The 21,856-nt window shown below is 40.7% G+C and overlaps 2 long non-coding RNA genes across 2 annotated transcripts in view; one reads left to right on the top strand and one right to left on the bottom strand.

The window, feature by feature from the left end:
• Positions 1-1,880: 1,880 nt before the first annotated feature.
• Positions 1,881-21,856, top strand: part of LOC144990360 (uncharacterized) — a 36,530-nt gene continuing 16,554 nt past the window's right edge. The window contains exons 1-2 of the long non-coding RNA XR_013654344.1: positions 1,881-2,126; positions 13,259-13,346. This is a non-coding gene — a long non-coding RNA (uncharacterized LOC144990360). The remainder of the gene's footprint in view (positions 2,127-13,258; positions 13,347-21,856) is intronic.
• On the bottom strand, positions 8,754-16,454 carry LOC144990365 (uncharacterized). The gene is made up of 4 exons (XR_013654350.1): positions 14,449-16,454; positions 14,180-14,335; positions 13,685-13,783; positions 8,754-9,968 (listed from the first exon to the last, which is right to left on the bottom strand). It is a non-coding gene; the product is annotated as an uncharacterized LOC144990365 (long non-coding RNA).

Below are 21,856 nucleotides of genomic sequence, written 5' to 3'. Positions count from 1 at the left end.
GTAAAAATTTATTAGGTCCAGTTTATCCATAGTTGAATGGCAGCTCAAGGGTAAAGCACTGAAAAATCAGGGTCACATCTTCCGTCTTTTCAAAAAAAATCGCCTAGAAAAGGAAAATAACAGAGGTAGGATTAGCAGTAGTGTTCAAAACATCCTAATTAAAGAAACATTTACATAAAAATTTAAAACAACTTTTCTATTTTAATATGTGTGTTGTGCAACAAAAATACAACTAAAGGATTAGTTGTACATTACTAATTGTACAGAAATTTGGTGCCTAATAACATTTCATGTTATTAAGTGATAAAGACTTGGCACTGCATTGAGTTTACATTTGACAATGAATCCACTTCACTTACCTAGCAGGTACCGGTCATGTATGCCAAAACTGTTGGGCTGCAATAGCTCTTCAGGGCAATGAGTTATATTGGCTTGGGGGGCCTGCGACTAATGATGATGTTGCACTATTTGATTGGCTGTACTTTGGTCTGATGACGTATACGATAGTGATTGGTCTGGATAAAACAAAAACGGATGAACTGATGTAAACAAACCAAGCTCCGACACTCCGAGATGATCTTCTAAACTGACTTTTTTTTAATTGTTGTGATTATTACTAAGTGCATATTTGCTTATAATTTTTTTTTAAGTCCATGCGCCCAGTGTTTACTTGGCCGAACTGAAAAGGGAGCAGTGTCTGGATTAGGTTAATACATATGTGCTAACAACATTAGCTGTGCTAATAACAGATTTAGCCGTGGATCAACTTAAACTGGAATAACCATCAGCCTTGATTTTGTCTGGATCCGACGGGTAACACAAATTCACAGGATTGTGTGCACAGTTTGTCAGGACTGTTCTCCCAAAATCCGCCTCCGCCTGTCCCAAAGCACGTCCTCTGTCTGACAATACAAATCTCCCGGAAGACACGGTTCTTCTGAGTCTGGGCGGCAGCCCGCTCACGCAGAACAGGGAAATGGATTGCGGTCCGAAGTCTCCTCCGTTGCACACACTGTACCAAAGCATCCTCACATGCATGCAAACAGGAAGCTAAGAGTCCATCTGCTCTGCTCATAGGCATAGCTCATAATGCTTAATGCAAATATTAACAGCAGTAATGTTGCTTTCCTTGTCTTCCAGAATCTTTTTGATGAAATTGTCAGTAATATTTCGTGTTTTCAGAAAGTTTACAAGGTCCATATACTCAACTTCAGCCATTCTCAAGACAACTGTAGCTACTTGGTGCACAAGAGCTAGCAGGTCTACCATCTGATATCTTCTGATACTAACTGGTGCACACCAGTTAGTTTTTTTTTTTTTCCAAAAACATTTTTTTTTACTTCAAGTTTTTTTTTTTCTTCAATGGCCCGGCCCTTTAGAGGCTCCGTAATTTTGTGTTGTGTAAAAGTTTTTTAAACATTTCTTTAAAATTCACCTAATGGAGTCCTAAACTGTTCATAATTAAATACATAAATATGACCTTGTGCAAATACACAATAAACTAATTAATCTCTCATAAATATATAAAAAGATCACGAAATTGTAAAAACCTGCACACAGATTTTAAATTAGCCATTATATTATTAAATATATTTCATTTTTCTTTAAAAACCTGTTCATTATTTTAAAACAGCATTTTAAAAATATTAACTTTAATCATATTGAACATTAATATAAAGCTATGGGTTTTTACAGTTACAGAACCTTGGATTTCAAAATCAATATTTTCCAAAGTAGCTTTGTTTATAATTCACATTGCTCATTGCCAGAATGAGTTTTTTTATTTCATGAAGAGCTGTCAATCAGTGAAAGTGGGTGGGGTCTAAACACATATTGGCTGATCCCTTACTGAAAAAAGGCGAAAAGTTGATTGTAGAATTGATGCAATAGTATTATGTAAGGCTGACACAATTCCTTTATGTTTTGTATCTAACGTAATAGTATTTTGTTAAATCTACATAATTCACTGAGAAAAACACTAACAGGTTTTCAATGTGTGGATTGCACTCAATTGTTTCATGTAACACCAACATTATACTGTACAGTCAATCCCACAATTTTCCCGCTTTTGGCGCTAAGAATTGTGGGAAGAAGACAGGCAGAAAGCGGCAAAGCAGCAACAAGTGGTAAGTACCAATTTCTTTACGTAATGTTATTTTAGATGTGTTGAGAAAAATAATATAATTTAAAAACCAATATATTCGCGGCTTAAGTGTAATTAAAAAGCGTAATATTTTTTTTATCAGGACAAAAAAACATTTGGCCGTCCTCCTGTGGTGGCTAATCTGAGGGTTTCCCGGCGGTGCGCTCCATTTTCTGAAATCGTTGCCCCCTTCACAGGGGCTTGGCCGTTTCACCGCGATAGTCGGTAACGAAGTTTCAGCGCCGGTGTTGTGCGTTTTATAGGCAGGACCGCTCACACAGACAGAGAGACTGTCAAAAGGGTAACAGAGAGGTAAAAGAGAGTCGCGCGCGCCAGCGGTTAGTCATAGCCCATATTTCGGATTTGAGCTGCGGTCTCGGCGGAAAGAATGACATCTGTGACTGCGCATGCCACGGAAGTGCACGCGCCCGGTCTTTCTCGTGAATCTCAGCTGGAGACAAGTAGATGGGCCGTAAACGCGCACGCTGCCACCGTGTGCGCGCTTGCCTATACCAACCGTTGGGCGCCGCTGAGCGCGTATATTCACGGGGCGTCTCGGCTTGAAACGCCACACACGCTGTGACTGATTGTCACATCTGCTTTGGAAGACCAGCAGAACTGACGTCCTGGCTTTGCCTTTTTTTAACTCGACAGAGTGAACAAGTTAAAAAAAAAAGAATCAAATGTTCAACTATTAATGATTTAACTATGTTACTGAGGCAACCACAAACAGGTGATTCATGCAGCCAATGAGAGAAGAGCTTGCCACACACGTGACTGCTCACTGTTAAAAACACTTCTGATGAGGCGGGTATTTGTGGCATTTTCAAAAGGCAGCCAGTTCCACATTATTTCATAGGGGATTTTTAAGTAAAAATTACAACAATTCACTCACATGTAGGTAGGTAACTTAGATCAGTGTTTTTCAACCAGTGTGCCGCGGCACACTAGTGTGCCGTGGGAGATGGTCAAGTGTGCCGTGGGAAACTGCCCTCATTAAATGAAAAATTAAACATTTCCCATCTCCAGGATTTCAGCTCTCTGTTCATCCAAACAGGCCCTGATAAAACACTGAGGGGTTAGGAATATAAAAGATCGTAAAATACGTTCTCTTTGCGTTTATTTTATTTTATTAAAGACATTTAGATAAGAATGACGTACCGCGATTCAGCTGCAACTCCGGCTGTATTTTGGAAAAGTCCCGCCCCTTTAACTGTCTCCACCAATCATTCTTGGGGAGCTTAATCACATGTCATCAGTCTGACCAATCAGAAGTGGTTAAAGTCTTCACTTCCTTGTCCCGATTTAGCTCGTAAAGTCGCTCAGTTTTAACAAAAAATACCAGCTAAAGCTCGTCTTTATCGGTGCAGCTTTCCACAGAATCCGATGTCAGACCGTGGAACAAGTGAACAAAACAAGGAAGCTCAGAGACGCGATCTCCGCCGGCCGTTTAATGAACTACATCTCCCATGATGCATTGGGTTGTGAGAGTGACAGCGCTCAAGGAGATCTGTTGTTAAACGTCTTGAAATCAACGAACACACATCAAACTGTTTTTACATCTTCTAACTTAACTTTTATTGCATCTTTTAGAAAAAAACAGCTGCAGTTTCAAGCTTTTTCTGCAAAAATTATCTAAAAAATGCATGTGAGATTGTGGAGGGGCTGTAGATCAATACAGACTATGAGTTTCTCCGTTTTTTTTTTGTTTTTTTGTTTTTAATTTTTGGATCCTGGTGTGCCGCGGGATTTTTTTTAAGGTTAAAGTGTGCCGTGGCTCAGAAAAGGTTGAAAAACACTGACTTAGATCACCTTGAATTAGGAAAATAATGCGTACACACACTTTATACAGTACAAAATAAGATCAAGATAGGTTATTAAATATGATTTACATAATTCACTAAAATCCTCAGATATATCCTTGTTCACATTCGTTAGCGCATCTGTGCTCTCTAAAACATCTCCACCATCACTGAAAGAGGGCTGACAACATGTTTCCCTATACATACTGAAGTTTTCAGATGAGCATGCATTTCGCTTTCTGGACAAGTAAATGATGACTTTACTTTAAACACATGTCTAGTACAACCAGTTTCACAAGATAACAAGGGCCTACAGGGCTCCAGACTAACTTTTTTCACTAGGAGCACAGTGGCCCCTAACTGAAAATTTTAGGGGCACAACCAGAAAATATAGGGGCGCATACCGTAAATCAACATGCTATCCAAATCTACTAATTTCCACTGTATTACGAATACATACTTTAATAATAGATGCAGAAATTACAATGTGCTGTTTCTAATTCAGTGTCACATTTTATTCTTCACTTTTGAAAATGCAACAACAGGTAAACTGACAGCACCATTGCTGTACAAATAGTACAAATAGTAAAGAAAACGGATGGAAATTTATCTTTGTGACATCAAATATGTGCAGCCAAAATGCACAATAAGCGTGTTTGAGATCACCCAGGTGGACTTAACGCTGCGCAGATCACCCGGTGTGAGATATATATTTTTGTTTTTGCTCCAACATCAACTGTCAATCATCACAAAACTATCACGAGAAAGGGGTGGGAGCAAGGGGCAAACTTACCCAGACACAGCTGGAAACTGAACTGACTGAAAGCTGCCCTACACACTACAAAACAATGCATTATGGGACATGTGTCCTGATGGTTTTTGTAGTTGAGTGATTAATTAAAATAATTTAAAATACCAATTCATTAAAAAAGGCTACATGCATTACAAAACATTAAAATAATCATAAAATAAATATATAATAACACAGATCACACTAAGAGGAATATTAAAACTAAATTGAATGTTAAGGACAACTCCAACTTCCTGTTGTCCTTCAGTCTCGCTGCAGCTTCACCTTCATGCCCCCCCCCCCCCCCCCCCAGGGCGCTGGATCATCTCAAACACGTCTATCGCTGCATTTTCCCCACGTGTTTTAAGTGCGTCTAAGACTAAATCGTGTTGTCCCTCACACGTGTTTAATTTTAGAGCCCCGTTAGCTGTCACGCATGTAGGTGTGGGACATTTATGCTCAGCTGACCATCTCCCGCGGGAGCGGTGTGCTGCCGTAACAGCCCTGCATGATGAGAACCGCGGTTTGCTTCGCGAGTTTGAGACCCCTGCTGTAGTTCTGTCACAGGTACACTAGCTGCAGGTCGGAAGAACGAATCAATAGTTCGCTTGATCATAGCTCAGACGCACATATCAGGTTGTGATGATATTTTTCCTCAGTTTCCTTCCCACAGATGTTAACGCACGCTCGATTATCTCTAGGCCCCTCCCCCTCCACGCATTTTAGCCACTTGCAGTGACTTTCCCTATTCTTCTCACACGCATTGACCGCCTCAGGCATCACTCAATGACACACGAGTGTGCGCTCGCGTGTGCTCCAGTCTCATGAGTATTCGCGCGAGTGTGTGTGTCTGTCTGCGTGCGTGTGCGCTCGCGTCTCATTGATGATTTCATTGCTCATTTCATCGATCGTTGACGTGCCCCTTCCACATTTAATGTATAAAAAATACGGATGGTGGGGGAGGCAAATTTACTGGTCGCACATGTGCGACTGGATGTAAAATTCAGTCGCACACTCTCAAATTTTGGTCGCAAAATGCGACCAATTGGTCGCAGTCTGGAGCCCTGGATACGTTCTAGAAAGGAAAGTAAGGAACTCCTTCATGTGGTCCGGGGAGGGAGGGGGCTGTCAGGTGTCCTGCTGCTTTCAAGCCCTGTCATTGTCCCGCCCCCAAGAGTCATTTACCCCACTGTGATTGGTTGGTCATCTCCGTGCACCACAATGAAAAAGTGTCATTCATTAAAACTGGCGGGCTGCAGTAACATTAAATTTTCATATTACGGCGGGGGCCGCAAAATATCATCTTGGGGGCCATAAATAGCCCGCGGGTCGCGAGTTTGAGACCCCTGCTGTACACTCTGGCACTGGTACACTAGCCGCAGGCCGTAAGAACGAAGCAATAGTTCGCTTGCTCATAGCTCAGACGCACATATCAGGTTGTGACTATATTTGTCTCCGTTTCCTTCCCACAGATGTTTACCCGCGCGCGGATATCTCTAGGCCCCGCCCCCTCCACATATTTTAGCCACTTACAGTGACTTATTCTTCTCACACGCAGTGGCCGCCTCACAGACAGGCATCACGCGAGAGTGTGTGCTCGGGTTTCATGAGTATGTGCGCGAGTGTGTGTGTGTGTGTGCGTGTGCGCTCGCGTCTCAGATTATTTCATTGATCATTGACGTGCCCCTTCCACATTTAATGTATAAAAAAATACGGAGGGTGGGGGAGGCAAATTTACTGGTCGCATCCAGTCGCACACTCTCAAATTTTGGTCGCAAAATGCGACCAATTGGTCGCAGTCTGGAGCCCTGGCCTAACTTCTGCTATATGATCCTTTAAATGTCTTTAAAAGGTCTTTTACAGAGTAAAAATACACACACATAGTAAAACTGCACATTTTGAAGTTTGCAATACAGTAAACCCTTGTTTTTCGCAGGGGTTATGTTCCAAAAAGAACCCGTGATAGGCTATACCCGTGAAGTAGAAACCTTTTTTTTTTAACAATTATTATACAATTAGGTAGCAGGCAGGGGACAACCGCCCCCCGGCAACCAAATCATCTGTTTTTTGGAACTGGTATGGGTTTGCCTTGATATTCATGGAAATCTAACAGCTTGCGTTCATGTTTGGTGTTACGGAGTGAAGGAGGACAGTAACACCCCCCCCCAACACAAAATCCTCCGGCGGGCGGCCATGTCACGCACTTAGGAACGCACGCAGCTTGTAATGGAAATGAATACAATAGAAATTAATAATTACAAAGCAGTAAATTTGTCGTATTTCCTTGCGAGACGGAAACTTCTGTTGTACAATAAGGATGTGTGCTTCTGAAAGCACGCATCGCAGTAAAAGGCTCTCACGCATGCTTGCGTGGCACGCACTCAGTCCTCTTACACATGCACGCGCCCTGACACACACACACACACACACACACACCCTGACACACACACATACTCATTCTACAACGCCTATACACTCAAAAAATAAGTTGTCCAATGAACATAAAAAATATTTAAAGGATTTCCATGTAATAAAATAGCTTTCATTGAACAATAAGCAGTTTTGTTAGTGTAACTCAATATGTTCATGTTCAGTGAATGAAATTTATTTGAGCAAACATAACTTATTTAGCTATATTAAATCTAATGTAATAAAATCTTACCTGAACAAAATCATTTGTTCATGTTAATGGCACTATTGTAAGTTTCATCAAGTTTACACAATTGAAATAAATCCGTTCAACAAAATTGCTAATTGTTCAGACAACACAATTAAATCACGTAGAAATCCTTTCAATATTATATTTATGTTCAACTACAGAGAAAATATTGTGTTAAATGAGCCATGTGTCATTGAAAGACACAGCAGTCAAATAAAGGTGAAGACAAGAATGAGCTAAAACATTTATTTTTCCAAAACTGTGCCACAGTTGAATGCAAAGGCCACAACAACAAAAGTCAAAAAGACTGAAGGAGCATCTAAAATTTTGATGCTCCTTAGATGCTCCTGTGTGAATGACACCTTTTCAGTGTTCGCGGAACTGACAACCAACCAATCACAGTGGGGTAAATTACTCTTGGGGGCTGGAAATTTACCGGTCTTGAAAGCAGGAAAACATTTAAGGAAAGAAACCTGACAGCCCCCTCCCCGGACCACATTAAGGAGATCTTTACTTTCCTTTTTAGGACGTATTTATTCGCTCGGAATTTTCTAAATCCATGCAGCGGATGCTGAACTTGTTTCTGGGTCGCATGGACCCGGAGGAGGGTTAAGGTTATGGTTACAGTTAGGCACGCGGCGGCGTTCAACCCCCAAACGGGTCTCTCCGCTCCCGCAGGAGAGTCGGGAAGCTGCGCAGAAAAATGTCCCACACGTACATGCGTGACACCTAACGGGGCTCTAAAATTAAACACGTGCGAGAAAACAACACGATTTAGTCTTAGACACACTGAAAATACATGTGAGAATGCAACGATAGACGTGTTTGAGATGAACCAGCGCAGCGCGCGTGTGTGTGTGGGGGTGGGTGGGTGGGTGGGGGGGGGAGGTGAATCTGCAGTGAGACTGAAGGAAGACAGGAAGTTGGAGTTGTCCTTAAAATTCAATTTAGTTTTAATATGCCTGTCCCCCTCAGTATGATCTGTGTTATTATGTCTTTTATATTGATTTGAATGTTTTGTAATGTATGTAGGCATTTTTTAATCAATATGTATTTTAAATGATTTTAATTGATCACTCAACTACAAAAACCGTCAGGACACATTTCCCACAATGCTTTATTTTGTAGTCAATTGGCGCCTTGCAGTCGGTACAGTATTACATTTCCAGCTGCGTTCGCTCAGGTTGGTGCCTTGCTGCTCCCGCCCCTTTCTCCTGATATTTTTGTGATGATTGACAGGTGATGTTGGAGCAAAAGCAGAAACATACGTCACACTCAAGGTGATCTGTTGCCGCGTTTCGTCCACCTGGGTGATCTCAAACACCCAGGTGGACGAAGATGCACACGCTTATTGTGCATCTTGGATGCACATATTTAGTGTCACCAACATGAATTTCCATCCGTTTTTCATAAAAAAAAATATAGGAGTGGCTGGCCGGCTGCCCTACAATAACTTGTGACCGGGGTTTAAATGTGCAAAAAGTCATAAGATAGAAAATCCAAAAATGATTATTGAATTTTGTTTTTCCTTTACTGATTTAAGGTTTAAAGAGTAAACTTAAAAAAAAAAAAAAATCAACACGGACTCAGAATTGGGAGCACGTCCTCACTGACGTCTCCACCTTCAATTTCAATATGTCCAGTCCAGACTTAATGAAAATCATCTTCATCCACACTGAGGGTCTCAGTTTGGGAGGAAGTGCTGCCAAGTGTTCTTTAGTTTTTAATAGTTAGAATTCAACAGTTAACTGAACTGTGTTAATAAGGATGTTTAAATGAGAAAACAGCAGATATAGAAGAATAAATAAACAGAAATGTATTACTGATTTATTTACTTATTGTTTTTTTTATTTACGTATTTTATTAGAATGAGAGTTAATAATAATAAGAAAACAGTTAATAATAGAGTGTAGTTAACAGTAGAGCACATGTTCAATACAATTTTATTGGCTCTCAGACACTCACTAGTTGCGTGTGTGCGTTGAAGTTGCTGGACCCCACCTTAAGTGGCCCCCAGGGAAATTGAGTTTGAGACCCCTAATCTAAATTATAATAAACAAAATCAAATCATTTTCTTACATTTCAAAACACTTATATGGCCGTAAGGAAAATGTGCAAAAAAAAAAAAAAATAGTTTTATCATTATAGCTTATGCTGTGTTTAGAAAACTCAGTATGACAAAAAATAAATATTTGAAAAAGGGAACACTTTTTTACATCTGCCCATCATATTTGAGGTGCTAATACTGAACAATTCCTTCTGCGATTTAACAGGATAGTGCTGTTTTGAGTACTTCTACTTTGTTGGATAACTTGCTGCCATCCAAACCCATTATAATCTTCTGCAGAACCTCAGAAGTGTATTTCAAATCTGATGGGTAGCTCAGGTTTAGGGCATACACAATAACAAACAGCAGTATTACTGCAAGACTTACACATTTTAAGTCATTTGTGACTTTCACTCCTTCCAAAATAATCCCAACATTCTCAAGGTCATCACTGGGTCTGCACCAGTGTGTCGGATGGCAAAGATCCCTAGGACTGAGGCCAGAACCTCTTCTGTGTTTTCATCCCTCTGTAAAACAAAGGGAAAAGAAGAGTAGATTCCATAAACATGTAAATAAGTAAAAAAGAAAAACTGTAGTATAACTAGTTTCTTCAAAAGTAAACTTTTTTTGTATAAATATACAAAAAAAGTGTATTTATAATATACTTAATTATAAGGATAAATATAAGTATATTGGTGCAAATAATTGGTGCCCGTGTTTTCATAACAGACAAACGCATAATGGTTACAGAGAAAACAAACAAGAAAATGTCTTCCTTCCATTTTCTGGTGCTCCATGAACACCTCTTAAGTCTTCCTCTGGGCCTCATTCCTGGTAGCTCCAACTTCAGCATCCTTTTACCAAAATCATCACTGTTCCTTCTCTCAACGTCACAAAACCATCTCAATCCGCATATATCTTCAGAATATCTATCCTTTAAGGGTGGATATTAGCTGTCTGCAGGTAAAAAATGTGAAGAACAAGAAGGTAGCCCATGTGAAATTTTAATAGACCGTCTGCACAAAATGTAAAGAATCCTGGCCTGCCTGGTCAGTTCACAAGCACAAATGTTCATGCAAATAGATTTTTCACGAGCATGCTGCAGGTGTCAGGCCATAATGAACAGTAAAGCGGCAAAAAAGAAACAGGCATGTCGATCTGATTTTTCTTTTTCAACCCCCCCCCCCGTGATGCAGCATAGTGAACAGCCCCCACCTTAATATGAAAGTTTAATGTTAGTGTGACCTGCAACACTCCAGACTAACTTTTCACTAGGAGCACAGTGGCCCCTAACTGAAAATTTTAGGGGCACAACCAGAAAATTTAGGGGCGCATACCGTAAATCAACATGCTAACCAAATCTACTAATTTCCACTGTATTACTAATAAATACTTTAATAATGAATGCAGAAATTAAAATGTGCTTGTTCAAATTCAGTGTCAAATTTTATTCTGCACTTTTGAAGATGCAACAACAGGTAAACTGACAGCAGCATCACTGTCATGACAGTACAAATAGTAAAGAAAACAGATGGAAATTTATCTTGGTGACACCAAATAGGTGCAGCCAAGATGCACAATAAGCGTGTTTGAGATCACCCAGGTGAACTCAACGCTGCACCACAGATCACCTGGTGTGTGACATATATATATTTTTTTGCGCCAATATCAACTGTCAATCATCACAAAAATATCGCAAGAAAGGGGTGGGAGCAAGGGGCAAACCTACCCGGACACAGCTGGAAACTGAACTGACTGAAAGATGCCCTACAGACTACAAAACAATGCATTATGGGACATGTGTCCTGTTGGTTTTTGTAGTTGAGTGATTAATTAAAATACCAATTCATTAAAAAAAGGCTACATACATTACAGAACCTTAAAATAATCATAAAATATATAATAACACAGATCACACTAAGGGGAAGAGTATTATTCAAACTAAATTGAATGTTAAGGACAACTCCAACTGTTGTCCTTCAGTCTTGCTGCAGATTCACCTTCATCTCACAGCCCCCCCCCAACCCCGGCCTGGGGGGTGGGTGAGATGAACGTCTATCGTTGCATTTTCCTCACGTATTTTTCGTGTGTCTAAAACTAATGTTGTTTTTGTTCGAGCCTGTTTAATGTTCAAGCCCCGTTAGCTGTCACGCATGTACGTGGGGGACATTAATTCTCCTCAGCTGACCCGACTCCCGCGGGACGGGAGCGGTGTGCTGCTGTAACCCGTTTGATGCGCCGCCGTAACCAAAACCTAAATCTTCCTCCGGGTCTGTGTGACCTAGAGAAAAGTTCAGCACGGACTGCATGTATTTAGAAAATTACGAGTGAATAGATACGTTCTAAAAAGGAAAGTAAGGAACCCCCAAGAGTCATTTACCTCACTGTGATTGGTTGGTCATCTCCGTGCACAACAATGAAAAAGTGTCATTCATTAAAACTGGCGGGCTGCAGTAACATTAAACTTTCATATTAAGGCGGGGGCTGCAAAATATCATCTTGGAGACCGCAAATAGCCCGCAGGCCGCGAGTTTGAGACCCCTGCTGTAGACTCTGGCCCTGGTACACTAGACGCAGGTCGGAAAAACGAGTCAATAGTTCACTTACTCATAGCTCAGACGCACATATCAGGTTGTGATGATATTTGTCTCCGTTTCCTTCCCACAGATGTTTACGCGCACTATACTGTCTCTAGGCCCCTCCCCCACCACCCATTTTAGCCACTTACAGTGGCTGTCCCTTTTTTCTCACACGCAGTGGCCGACTCACAGACGGGCATCACGCGAGTGTGTGCTCGCGTTTCATGAGTATGTGCGCGAGTGTGTGTGTCTGTCTGCGTGCGTGTGCGCTCGCGTCTCATTGATTATTTCATTGATCATTGACTTGCCCCTTCTACGTTTAATGTATAAAAAATACGGAGGGTGGGTCAGGCAAATTTACTGGTAGCACATGTGCGACTGGATGTAAAATTCAGTCAAATTTTGTCGCATTTTGTCTGGAGCCCTGCGCAAGTTTGATATGCATATAATTTTACAGCGTTGTGTTCAGAGTTCAACCTACCAATCCAATGGGGTATATGGCTCGCAGGGGCGGGACATCAGTCCTGCTTAAGTCGAGAAACATTTATTAATGATTGAAAGATATATCAGCGTTGCCATGGAATCTTTTCTTCCATGCCTGGCGGGCTGCCTCATTTCTATTGGGCACACACGGAAATTCGCCCCAGTGCACTGCGTTCACAACGCTTTAAAAGAAAGTTTTCTTAAGTTGCTGCCCAGAGGTATACATATATAGTCGTATATAAATGTATATATTAGTGATGGTCCGGCAATACCGACGTGTCGGCTCACATACCGAACTCTTAAAGTGAAACCGTGTTGGTGCACTTTTGCTTAAGGAAAAGTGACGTGACTAGGGCTGCACGATATGAGGAAAACTCGCGATATGCGATATTGGTAATTAATATTGCGATAACGATATAAATTGCGGTATATAAACAAATAGCAAAAAAACAACAACATAATTTCCATTTCACTGCAACGGTTTAAAAATTATACTCCAAATGACCCTTGTCGACGTAGGAGGCAAACATCAAACATAAAAGGGCTCATCTGATTGATCAAAAACATAAACGGGTCCTTCTGATTTGTTAAATGCATAAAGGGATTTATTTTATTTGTTCAATATTTCAAGCTGCCATGAGTTTGTTTTAGCACATTTAAGGTAATCATTTATTGCGATTTTTGCCGTCTTTTGCGGTATGCATATTGCACAGCTTGATGTCGCGATAACGATAAATTTGCGGTATATTGTGCAGGCCTACACGTGACCAATACAACCGCTGTGTCAGAGGAAGGAGGAGCATCTCCCAGCAGTGTTGCCAGATTCTGCGATTTTCCGCACAGGTGGGTGGTTATGATTTTGAAATTGTGGAGAATTTTTACTTTGGAACAAGTTTTGCAGGTTTTAGTTAGTTTTATTATGAGTCTTATTCTAAAAAAATATTTTACCTTGAGAAATTAAAAAAAAGTCACATTTTTATCACTTACGTGCTAAATCAGTCCAGCAGCAAGTTCAACAGAGTTGGGGAAAAAAACAAGTTTTCATGTCCAAGATGCGCACCCAGCTTCCAGCTTTTGAATGATCCTCGCAATAGGCGCCCCTGTTTGCCCCGGCCACCTGTGTTTGATGTTTAATTTTTCTTATTTCTATTTTTCTACAACATATAATCAGAGCAACATACCTTGTACTCTCTCACCAGCCTCTCTTGATCTTGGTTCATGTCAACACAAAGCCCCTTGAGGATGCATTCAGGTCTTACATCTGTGTCGTCAGTCTAAGCCTGCAAGTTAAATAAAAAATTAGAGATGAAAAACGGCTATAAATATATTCAAAATATTAAATAGGCTTTAAGAACATTTTAGGCTGAAAATATTAGCAGATTTTTACTTATTTTTTAAAGAACTAGCAGGCATGGACACATCGCTGATGCTCGTTGATTGTATCATTGCGTGATGTGCCACTATTTGGCCTTATTCCCACGTTTTAGGTTTTTTTTGTTGTTGCAATAATTGGCCATATATGTTCGGTTGCTGAATATTTGGTGCATCCCTATCTGTTAGTACACAGAAAGCTCCATCTTGCTGTTAGTACAGCTTTATCTGATTTGTTAAGAAAATAAACAATAGTTTGGCAATGGATTTAAAAAATGTTTTTCACATTTTTAATTATCTTTTACCTGGGTCATGGATACCAAGACTCTTCTCAGCTTCTGTCGCTGTAAACCACCTTTCTTGGCATACACCTTCAAGAGACGAGGAGACAGAGCATCCAATTCCATGAAGAACTTTGAGTGCAGCTGGACTGTTGTGATTCTTTGGAACTCTGCATTCAACTGTGAAAAAAATCCAAACACAAAGAAAACAAAGTAGCAAACATTTCCCAATTGATGAGCTCCACAGTCTTTCCCAAAAAAAGTGTTATTCCTTCACAACTTAATTTGCTTACCTAACGCACGCCGAGGAGTGCTGGCCACCTTGTTTTGAAATCAGAAATCAGAGGTGCCTCTACGACAACCTCCTGCCTTCTACGTAAAAAGGATTTCTCCATCATTGATGACACATTGACGTCATTGTTTCGCTGACTTTCCAATTTGCAAATCTTACAGAATAGGAAGAGGAACTTAATTATTTTTCACAATTCTAAAACAGCGGCTAGCCGCGCATGTATGCGCTCCACCACTCACACATGCTGCCCCCCCCCTTCCTGCAGCTCAGACACACTGGTTTTAGCATACACTAACAAGTGCTCACTCCCCCCTTCCTTCCTGCATCGCATGGTTTCAGACACACCAGTTTTGGCACGCGGGCGCGCGCGCACACACACACATACACACTAAGACTTTTAAATGCGCCTTATGGTCGTGAAAATACCGCACGTCTGAACAATCTTTTTGTCTGAAAAAACTTTAAAGACGACAACGCTGAAAGAAGTCCGGCAACACGAATAAAAAAATCCTTGTAGGCTAGGATTTTGAAAATATGAATTTACCGCAACAGGTGATTCAAACACACTGAGCCTGTCCAGCCAGCCCCTACCCCTGTGGGTACCGGATTGTCTCGAGCTGCCAGATCCTCTCGGGGTCCTTCGACCAATGATGACGTCACACTATTTGATTGGCTGTAAGTTGGCAAAAAAACGTGTACGATAGTACGGTGGCCGAGAACCGCCATTGCAGCAACAAAAAAAAGGAGCAAAAATAAAGAACTACTAGCAAAAAAGAAAAATTATATAAAATAAAAAAAAGCAGCAACTAAAAAAAGGTGCAAAAATAAAAAACTACTAGCAAAAAAGAAAAAAAAAGCGATTTAAAAAAGTGATGCAAAAATATTTAAATGCAAACATAAAAAAAGCAATGCATCTAGAAAAACGGCTGCAATTTCTTTTTTACAACTTCATTGTACAAAACAGAAGTACAATACAAAACACAATTTCACAAAGTAAACTTCAGATATGCCAGAGGAGCATATTACGTAAGGGGTTAATGGCCGACAAAGTGTGTGTTTATTACTTTTTAACGCACGCCGTGGCTTTGCGTCGGACGGTTGTTTCTGCAAAGTAGGTGCGTAGGTGCTGCTGTAAGAGCGGCACCGCAAGGGATTGTCGGATACCTATCCCTTTGCCTGTCTGGACGGATTTGGGTTAAAGAGTGGTATCTTGACCAAATGTGTTTAGTTGTTTAGCTGTTTTACTGTGGTTTGCCGTGTTTTGCCAAGTTATTTTGTCCTACTTCTCTTAAGTCTCTGAACCATGAGTGAGAGGGAGGGAGAGGATGATGAGTTTATATAGCACCCCTACAATTATTGAGTGCAATGACAATATTGGAAAAGTCCTAGATGAAAATATTCACCATGTACATTTTAATTAGTTATTTTTATTGTTATAAAAATGAGTATATCTGCCGGCTCAAACTTCGACATATGAGAGTTCAAGAAATATAATTAATTAAGATTGAAAAAATATTAATTGAATTGGAGTAATATGACATTTAGTTAAATAAATATGTAAATTTGAGTTGTATCAACAATTATTGACTTTGCCACCATTAAAAACCAGGAAATGACTATATTATCGCTGGATGCTGAAAAGGCTTTTGACAGAGTAAACTGGAAGTTCCTTATAGCTGCCCTCCATAAGTTTGGTTTTGGAGAATCATTCATCAAATGGATCAAAATATTATATCACAACCCCAATGCATCAGTTAGAACTAATAAACAGACTTCCAACAGGTTTTTCCTTGGAAGAGGAACCAGACAGGGTTTCCCACTCTCTCCTTCTCTTTTTGCTATATTTATTGAGCCTTTAGCTGCAGCAATAAGACAGAATGAGAGCATTAAAGGAATTAAAACCAAACACAGGCATCATAAAATTAGTCTCTATGCGGATGACATGTTACTATTTTTAAGTAATTTATATTCTGTAAATGAAACAGCAACAATCATTAATGAATTCTCCTCCGTATCAGACTATTCCATTAATTGGAATAAGTCTGTTTTATTACCACTCAACAGGAATGCGGAATAAAGACTCACAATACCAGTCCAGGGCTCCAGACTAACTTTTTTCACTAGGAGCACTGTGGCTCCCAACTGAAAATTTTAGGGGCACAACCAGAAAATTTAGGGGCGCATACCGTGAATCAACATTTTAACCAAATCTATTAATTTCCACTGTATTATTAATAAATACTTTAATAATAGATGCAGAAATTAAAATGTGCTGTTTCTAATTCAGTGTCAAATTTTATTCTGCCCTTTTGAAGATGAAACAACAAGGTAAACTGACAGCAGCATCGCTGTCATGACAGTACAAATAGTAAACAAAATACCATACATTTAGAATAAAAAAAATTTTTTAGTAACAAGTGATTACCGTAGTAACCTTTCGGTCATTTCCCAGTTTCAAACAATACTTAAATGTATGTAAATATTAGGGGATGGAAATTCATGTTGGCGGCACCAAATAGGTGCAGCCAAGATGCACAATAATTTGAGATCACCCAGATGGACGCAACCCTGCACAGATCACCTGGTGTGAGACATATTTTTGTTTTTGCTCTAACATCACCTGTCAATCAAAAAAAAAATATCACCAGAAAGGGGCGGAAGCAAGACCCCAACCTGAGCGAACACAGCTGGAAATTTAGTACTGAACTGACTGAAACCTTCCCTACAGACTACAAAACAATGCATTATGGGACATGTGTCCTGATGGTTTTTTTGTAGTTCACTGATAAATTAAAATAATTTAAAGTACCAACTGATTAAAAAAAGGCTACATACATTACAAAACATTAAAATAATTATAAAAGATGTAATATCACAGATCATACTTAGGGGGAGAGGCATATTAAAACTAAATTGAATGTTAAGGACAACTCCTAATTCCAGTTCTCCTTCAGTGTCGCTGCAGCTTCGCCTTCATGCCCCCCCCCCCCCCCCCCCCCCCCCAGGGCGCTGGTTCATCTTAAACACGTCTATTGTTGCTGTTTCCCCGCCTATTTTAAATCGTGTTGTCGCTTACACGTGTTTAATGTTAGAGCCCCGTTAGCTGTCACGCATGTAGGTGTGGGACATTTATGCTCCTCAGCTGACCATCTCCCGCGGAAGCAATGTGCTGCCGTAACAGCCGTGCATGAGAGCCGTGGTTTGCTTCGCGAGTTTGAGACCCCTGCTGTAGACTCTGGCACTGGTACACTAGCCGCAGGTCGGAAGAACAGATCAATAGTTTGCTTGCTCATAGCTCAGACGCACGTCAGGTTGTGATGATATTTGTCTCCGTTTCCTTCCCACAGATGTTTACGCGCACTCGATTATCTCTAGGCCCCGCCCCTCCACATATTTTAGCCACTTTGACTTTCCCTATTCTTTTCACACGCATTGGCCGCCTCAGGCATCACTCAATGCTCCGGGTCTGTGTGACCCAGAGAAAAGTTCAGCACGGACTGCATGTATTTAGAAAATTACGAGTGAATAGATACGTTCTAAAAAGGAAAGTAAGGAACCCCCAAGAGTCATTTACCTCACTGATTGGTTGGTCATCTCCGTGCACGACAATGAAAAAGTGTCATTCATTAAAACTGGCGGGCTGCAGTAACATTAAACTTTCATATTAAGGCGGGGGCTGCAAAATATCATCTTGGAGACCGCAAATAGCCCGCAGGCCGCGAGTTTGAGACCCCTGCTGTAGACTCTGGCCCTGGTACACTAGACGCAGGTCGGAAAAATGAGTCAATAGTTCACTTACTCATAGCTCAGACGCACATATCAGGTTGTGATGATATTTGTCTCCGTTTCCTTCCCACAGATGTTTACGCGCACTATACTATCTCTAGGCCCCGCCCCCACCACCCATTTTAGCCACTTACAGTGGCTGTCCCTTTCTTCTCACACGCAGTGGCCGACTCACAGATGGGCATCATACGAGTGTGTGCTTGCGTTTCATGAGTATGTGCGCGAGTGTGTGTGTCTGTCTGCGTGCGTGTGCGCTCGCGTCTCATTGACGTGCCCCTTCTACGTTTAATGTATAAAAAATACGGAGGGTGGGTCAGGCAAATTTACTGGTAGCACATGTGCGACTGGATGTAAAATTCAGTCAAATTTTGGTCGCAGTCTGGAGCCCTTGGATACAGTGATCCCTTGCTATATCACGGTTTACTTTTCACGGTTTCGCTACTTCACGGATTTGGATTGTGCATTGTGTTCTGCATTCTGATTGGCTAAAAAGTCACTCAGCGAGTAGCTCAAGAATGGGACCCTTTGATGAGCCGTTCATTACAGTTCTCCAACATAATCGATGGTGGCATGTTGGTGTACAAGGATCTTTAGCAAAGAAGAAAAAAGAGCGACAACAACTAGGGATGGTAACCGTGCCCCGGTATTGAACCAGCCCCGGGGCCGCATTCTTCAAGACCGCAGTATCGTTAAGATCTGACCTGAACGGTTCTGCTATCGGTACTGGAGAAGTTACTTTTTTTTTTTTTTTTTTTTTTTGTGTCCCACAAAATATAAGCGTTATCTGCCATATTTAACTTACCAAGTCAGTCAATTTTCCGTTATTTAATGATGATATTAATTTCGGTATTCTCGTTGAAGCGGAGAGCTCTGTCTGTCTATTTGTGTGCACGGGGGGCGGGGCTGTTGTTCAGAGAGCACGCGCCGCGCGCACACACACACACACGACAAGGCAGCGCACACACAGTCAGTGGCGATCTCGTAGGGGACACTTGAGCGCCCTAGACTAAGAACTAACGTTTCTGCGTAAAAATTATTAAGTTTGCCTACCATGCTTTCACCTTGCTACGATGACCGTATGTTGCGCTGTTTGTGCAGAACAGGCTGGGGCAGCGGGAGGGGGGGTGGGGGGGCGTTGCACGCGAAGCATACAACAAACAGGTAGAGAGGCGGGGCTTAGACTCACCGCTTATGATTCCAGACCCGCGACAAACTATCAGCTGCTTCCTAATACTTAATAATCAATAACTAATGATAGTTGTCATCCGTAAAATTAAAATCATTTATTGGGTTTACTGGATTTAAAGAAAAATAAATGGAGTTGGCAAAATAGAAAGGAGTCTGCATCAAAGTGAATTTGTTTCCATCATTTAACTTAACTTAACTTAACTCTGGTGTTTGACAGACAGAAAAGTCTATTCAAGGTTGTGGAAAATGGACAAAAGATCAAATGAAACATCACACTCATAAATAATAAAAACAATTAGATTAAATAATTAAATAAATATCCTGTCTGGAACATTCTCATGTATAAAGTAAAATGTTTTGTTAAAAAAAACAATGTTGTTGCATAGTGAGGAAATAAAACACTTTATGTTCTTAATTTGTTATTTATTTATTTTTTTTCATCCTCAAAAAGTATCGATAAGAGTACCGATAAGAGTACCGGATCGATAAGCAGTATCGATAAGAGTAGTAGTATCGTTAAAACCTTAACGATACCCATCCCTAACAACAACTGCCTATCACTATGTTCCTCTCCCGAACAAACACACCTGCAGCTGCACCGCAGGCTTCAAAAGGAAAAAACGCTGCAGAGGATGCAGCGGCTCAGTATGAAGAGCAGTGAAAAAGAAGACCGGAGTCACTATCTGTCCCACTGTACTTTTTTATTTTTTTCATAATCATTTTAAATTTTCCTCCGTTTAATCGACTCGGGTCGCGGTGGGCGGGGCTAATCTCCGCAATTTAAAGCCTTCTGTTCTTATCGATGATTGAAATTATTATTTGACAGCACACTACAGAAGTTATTTGTTGAAAAAACGTTTCTACAGTACTTTTATTTGTTAAAAAAACAATTGATTTAGCCTGTTAAATGGTTTGTTCTTTCTTTTCAATGTTAAATAGTGAATTTCATTGTATAATAATTGTAAAAAAAATAAAGGTTTCTACTTCACGGGTTTTGCTTATCACGGGTTCTATTTGGAACGTAACCCCCGCGATAATCAAGGGATCACTGTATATTTTAGCCACTTTGACTTTCCCTATTCTTCTCACACGCATTGGCCGCCAAAGGCATCACTCAATGCTCCAGTCTCATGAGTATTCGGCCGAGTGTGTGTGTGTTTGCGTGCGTGTGCGCTCGCGTCTCATTGATGATTTCATTGCTCATTTAATCGATCATTGACGTGCCCCTTTCACGTTTAATGTATAAAAAATACGGAGGGTGGGGGAAGCAAATTTACTGGTAGCACATGTGCGACTGGGTGTAAAATTTAGTCGCACACTCTCAAATTTTGGTCGCAAAATGCGACCAAATTGTCGCAGTCTGGAGCCCTGCAGTCAAATCAGGAAATATCAAATATTTAGGTATCATTTTTTCTCCCAAACTGTCAGAACTGGTGCAGCTAAACTACACCCCATTACTGCAAAACATACAGGACGATCTAACACGCTGGACCAACCTGCCTCTGTCACTTATGGGCAAGGTAGCCACGGTTGAAATGAAAATCTTACCTAAAGTTAATTATCTCTTCTCAATAATTCCCACACAACCTGTCATGGTTTGGGTTTCTTTTGTCTTGGGTTTTGATTTATTTCTTGTTCTGTCATGTTTGGTTCTGTTTCCTGTTTTATTTTGAAAGGTGTTCTGTTTGGTAATGTTCCTGAGTTTTACTTCCTTGTCCCTATCTGTCCTGATCATGTTCACCTGTGTCTTGTCTGCCCTGTCTGTATTTAAGTCTCGTCTCTCCCTTCCTCTTTTGCTGGTCCATTAACGTCACTGACGTTGTAGCGTCTTATGTATTTCATGTCTCTTTCTCTACTGCCATGTCCATGTTTCTTGCCACGCCACAGAAAGTTTTGTTTTTGTTTGGTTATCCTGCTCGGCAGCTCCTTTTGTTTGCATTAAACCCTCTTGCCCTGAAACCGTTTGCCTCCCGCCTCTGCGTCTGGGTCCTACCTGCTCTCAAGCCCCCCTCACCCTGACACAACCGCCACTAAAATGGTTCAAAACATTAGACTCATCCATATCAAGCTTTTCACGGAACAATAAACCTGCAAGAATTAGTCTAAAAACTTTGAAATCTGCAAAAAGCTGTGGAGGATTAGAACTACCTAACTTCCACCAGTACTTTCTTGCAAAGAGATTGCAATACATCTTAAAATGGTTAAAAAATAATCCAGAAACCAACTCATGGTTAGACTTGGAACAGGCGTTATGTGGAAAGATCAATCTGTCAGATCTACCATTTATTAGCCAAACAGTTAAAAAACAGGATAGTTTTCAAAGTATTAATATAAACACGACTTTAACAGCCTGGTGGGAATTTCTCAAAATATCAAAATCATCAAGTCAACCGTGCAAAATGACACCCATCTGGAACAACCCAGACATCCTTATA

This window comes from Oryzias latipes (genome assembly GCF_053564925.1).
Source record: "Oryzias latipes strain Hd-rR chromosome 1 unlocalized genomic scaffold, Olatipes_Hd-rR_3.1 chr1_Y".
Lineage (NCBI taxonomy): Eukaryota > Metazoa > Chordata > Actinopteri > Beloniformes > Adrianichthyidae > Oryzias > Oryzias latipes.
This window is presented reverse-complemented; position numbering and strand designations above follow the sequence as displayed.